General features: G+C 41.9%; 1 non-coding gene across 1 annotated transcript; it reads right to left on the reverse strand.

The window, feature by feature from the left end:
• Nucleotides 1-241: 241 nt before the first annotated feature.
• Nucleotides 242-314, reverse strand: TRNAG-CCC (transfer RNA glycine (anticodon CCC)). Its single transcript has one exon. It is a non-coding gene; the product is annotated as a tRNA-Gly (tRNA).
• Nucleotides 315-5,218: the final 4,904 nt, after the last annotated feature.

Here is a 5,218-nt window from a genome sequence, read left to right on the forward strand (position 1 = left end):
TTCAACTCTAGAAGTTATACGATATGCATCCTCTGATTAAGTCCTTGCAGGTCTAAACCATGGAGATGGTAGGTCTCACACTGATGGTTTCTCCTTCCTCTAGAAACTCTGTGCTCTCCGTGGTCCAGCATCTTCAGGCCATTGCTTCAAAAACCTTGTATCCTTTTCTTTCTCTTTTCTTTTTTAAAAATATTTATTTATTTGGCTGCACAGGGTCGTAGTTGCAGCATGTGGGATCAAGTTCCCTGACCAGGGATTGAACCCGGGTCCCCTCCATTGGGAGTGCAGAGTCTTAGCCACTGGACCATCAGGGAAGTCCTTGCCCCCTTTTCTAGTTCTCCATGGCAGGAGGAAGAAGAAGAAAGTGAAGAAGAACTAAAGAGCCTCTTGATGAAAGGGAAAGAGGAGAGTGAAAAAGTTGGCTTAAAGCTCAACATTCAGAAAACGAAGATCATGGCATCCACTCCCATCACTTCATGGCAAATAGATGGGGAAACAATGGAAACAGTGACAGACTTTATTTTCTTGGGCTCCAAAATCACTGCAGATGGTGACTGCAGCCATGAAATTAAAAGACGCTTGCTCCTTGGAAGAAAAGCTACGACCAACCTAGACACCATACTAAAAAGTGGAGACATTACTTTGCCAACAAAGGTCTGTCTAGTCAAAGCTATTATTTTTCCAGTAGTCATGTACGGATGTGAGAGTTGGACTCTAAAGAAAACTGAGCACCAAAGAATTGATGCTTTTTTTTTTTTATTTCTAAAAAAGAATTTTATTAAAAAAGCACAAATGCAAAGAAATGAACAGAGGAAAATGTATGCGTCGAACCTGGGCTGGTCACTTATGATAATATACATGCTACAATTCCATTCTCCCCAATCATTCCACCTTGACCCTCTCCCACAGAGTCCCAAAGACTGTTCTAAATGCCTATGTCTCTTTTGCAGTCTCTTATACAGGCTTCAGGTTACCATTTTTCTAAATTCCATATATATGCGTTAATATACAGTATTGATGTTCTTCTTTCTGGCTTACTTCACTCTGTATAATTGGCTCCAATTTCATCCACCTCATTAAAACTGATTCAAATGCATTCTTTTTGATGGCTGAGAAATACTCCATTGTGTATATGTACCAAAGTTTTCTTATCCATTCATCTGCAGATGGACATCTAGGTTGCTTCCATGTCCTGGCTATTATAAACAGTGCTGCAATGAACATTGGAGTACATGTGTCTCTTTCAATTCTGGTTTCCTCGGTATGTATGCCCACGAGTGCGATCGCTGGATCATATGGCAGTTCTATTTCCAGTTTTCTGAGGAATCTCCACACTGTTCTGCATAGTGGCTGTACTAGTTTGCATTCCCACCAACAGTGTAAGAGGGTTCCCTTCTCTCCACACCCTCTCCAGCACTTATTGCATGTAGACTTTTGGATAGCAGCCATTCTGACTGGTGTGAAATGGTATCTCATTGTGGTTTTGATTTGCATTTCTCTGATGATGAGGGATGTTGAGCATTTTTTCATGTGTTTATTAGCCATCTTTATGTCTTCTTTGGAGAAATGTCTGTTTAGTTCTTTGGCCCATTTTTTGATTGGGTCACTTAGTTTTCTGGAATTAAGCTGCAGGAGCTGCTTGTATAATTTGGAGATTAATCCTTTATCAGTTGCTTCATTTGCTATTATTTTCTCCCATTCTGAAGGCTGTCTTCTCACCTTGCTTAGAGTTTCCTTTGCTGTGCAGAAGCTTTTGATTTTAATTAGGTCCCATTTGTTTATTTTTGCTTTTATTTCCAATATACTGGGAGGTGGGTCTTGGAGGATCCTGCTGTGATTTATGTCGGAGAGTGTTTTGCCTACGTTCTCCTCTAGGAGTTTTATAGTTTCTGGTCTTACATTTAGATCTTTAATCCATTTTGAGTTTATTTTTGTGTATGGTGTTAGGAAGTGTTCTAGTTTCATTCTTTTGCAAGTGGCTGACCAGTTTTCCCAGCACCACTTGTTAAAGAGACTGTCTTTTCTCCATTTTATATTCTTGCCTCCTTTGTCGAAGATAAGGTGTCCATAGGAGCGTGGGTTTATCTCTGGGCTTTCTATTTTGTTCCATTGATCTATATTTCTGTCTTTATGCCAGTACCATACTGTCTTGATGACTGTGGCTTTGTAATAGAGCCTGAAGTCCGGCAGGTTAATTCCCCCAGTTCCATTCTTCTTCCTCAAGATTGCTTTGGCTATTCGAGGTTTTTTGTATTTCCATACAAATTGTGAGATTATTTGTTCTAGTTCTGTGAAAAATATTGTTGGTAGCTTGATAGGGATTGCATTGAATGTATAAATTACTTTGGGTAGTATACTCATTTTTACAATATTTATTCTTCCAATCCACGAACACGGTATATGAATTGATGCTTTTGAACTGTAGTGCTGGAGAAGACTCTTGAGAGTCCCTTGGACAGCAAGGAGATCCAACCAGTCCATTCTAAAGGAGATCAGTCCTGAATATTCACTGGAAGGACTGATGCTGAAGCTGAAGCTCCAGTACTTTGGCCACCTGATGCAAAGAACAGACTCATTTGAAAAGACCCTGACGCTGGGAAAGATTGTGGGCAGGAGGAGAAGGGGACGACAGAGGATGAGATGGTTGGATGGTATCACCGACTCGATGGATGTGAGTTTGAGCAAGAGTTGGTGAGAGTTGGTGATGGACAGGGAGGCCTGGCATGCTACAGTCCACGAGGTCGCAGAGTCGGACACGACTGAGCGACGAAACTGAGCTGAACTAATGGCAGGAGGGCAAGTCCGTGACAATGATGACAGCATGACTGAGAGTGGAAGTTGTTCCTAAGCTTTTGACACACTACCTGTATCACTTTCTCCCCTTTACTCTCTGTTTTCTTAGTTTTTCCTACTAGTTCTTAAGTTCTGTAAGGTCAGGGAATTCAGTCTGTTTCCTTGCTGGTACGTCTCCATTACTTAAACTATACCATAAATATTGCTCATATTATTGAATCAATTATTTTTTCCCTGCAATTTAAAGTACTTTAGCCAAGAAAGAATGGAACTATATTTGTCCCAGTAAATTCCAGCTTTGACTTGGCATATCAGTGTTCACAATTACGAGTCCACATTCAGAGGTGTTTACGTAATATTACATCAGTAAGCATGTGAGGCCTCACTAATTAAGAAAATGTATGTGAAAAATGGGCCCTTGCTGGTGACATCAAAGGCATTCAGAATGTGGGGACGGGCTAGGGTATTTCAGAGGCATTCCTCACCCTCATAAGACATAAGAATTCAGTGAGCCTGTAGTCTGAACTCAGTGATGGTATGAGGCTTAATCTTTAAACAATCTTGTCTCCAGCCCATTCGAGGCAAACATGCTTGCCTGACAGTGACTATGGAATGTTGTCATGCATTTTATGCAAAGCATTAATCAGGGCACCCAGATGTACAGGGAGCTGGAATTCCATCTAGATTAGAGAACCAGTTTTATGTCTAGTTCCTAAACAGTATGGGCTGCGCTCATGGAAGAAGGTGGAAACTGAAGGAGCTTCACATCCAGCCAGGCCCGGGATCCACATTACTGTCTGGACCACAGGAAAGTGAGGTAGTGGTGAAAATCGTACTTCATGGATACGGGAAAAACGTCTTCTAAGATGAAAGGGCCGTCCACAACCTGTGATATCCCCCACACAGGACACTGCTAGGGTTCTGCATTTCAGGTAAAATCTGAACCCTAACTTCTCCCAGGCTGAGATTCACCTCCAAGCTTTTCACCAACTCTTCATTTGCTCACTAGTATCTAGTGCTCATATTTCTCTTTCATCAGGTACAAGCTTCTTTCAGGTTAGGGTTATGTTTTCTATCCTCTGGGTCTAAAACAACATTTGGCTCTTATTAAAAAAAAACATTAATAAGTATTTTTAAACTAACTGGCTTTCTGGTCACCTTGAAAGCTAAGATAAAAGTCTTTGCCTAAAGGTTTAAGAGGCCAAGAAAGATTCTTACTACTCTAAGATCAAGGACTTGGAAAGTATTCCCTTCCCCAGGTACTGCATACAACAGCATCATGCAATAAACCTACCAGGAGAGAAAAGTAGGTCTCTAAACTTCAAAGCTTTCCAGAGTGTGAGTCTTTTACAATTCCTATGGCAGATGCCATCAGAGCAGCCTGTCCAATTGTAACTTCCATCAGGAAAATTCCTTGGAGAATTTCTCTGCATCTCACTCACAGACTTCAACAACTGCCTTAACTAGCAGTGTCTGCTTGGGAAAGTTCGTCATGAGGAGGTCTGGATTCTCTGGCCTATAGCAGGATGTTTCCATTTCACTTCTTAAGGTGACTGGGAGGGGCTGGATGTAATCTGCAAAGCTCTACTGTTTAGGTAAAAATTCCTCAGAGAGTTCCCCTTTCCCTTCCACATTTCACGGTAATGAAGACACTGGGCTGTGTTACTGCTTATGAGCAAAGATCTGAATTTTAGAAGTAGGAAATTTGGCCTTGAAGAAGACAGTATTATCTTCACAATCTTCCTACTGTGATTAAGCAACATTAGATTCAATTCAGTTCAGTCGCTCAGTCATGTCTGACTCTTTGCGACCACATGAATCACAGCACACCAGGCCTCCCTGTCGATCACCAACTCCTGAAGCTCACTCAAACTCATGTCCATCGAGTTGGTGATGCCATCCAGCCATCTCATTCTCTGTCGTCCCCGTCTCCTCCTACCCACAATCCCTCCCAGCATCAGACTCTTTTCCAATGAGTCAACTCGTCGCATGAGGTGGCCAAAGTATTGCAGTTTCAGCTTTAGCGTCAGTCCTTCCAATGAACACCCAGGATTGATCTCCTTTAGAATGGACTGGTTGGATCTCCTTGCAGTCCAAGGGACTCTCAAGAGTCTTCTCCAGCACCACAGTTCAAAAGCATCAATTCTTCGGCGTTCAGCTTTCTTCACAGTCCAACTCTCACATCCATACATGACCACTGGAAAAACCATAGCCTTGACTAGACGAACTTTGGTTGGCAAAGTAATGTCTCTGCTTTTTAATATACTATCTAGGTTGGTCATAACTTTCCTTCCAAGGAGCAAGCATCTTGTAATTTCATGACTGCAATCAGCATCCGCAGTGGTTTTGGAGCCCAAAAAAATTAAGTCTGACACAGTTTCCACTGTTTCCCCATCTATTTCCCATGAAGTGACGGGACCAGATG

This window comes from Moschus berezovskii, chromosome 13 (assembly GCF_049115385.1).
Source record: "Moschus berezovskii isolate FMDL1 chromosome 13, NW_MosBer_1.0, whole genome shotgun sequence".
Lineage (NCBI taxonomy): Eukaryota > Metazoa > Chordata > Mammalia > Artiodactyla > Moschidae > Moschus > Moschus berezovskii.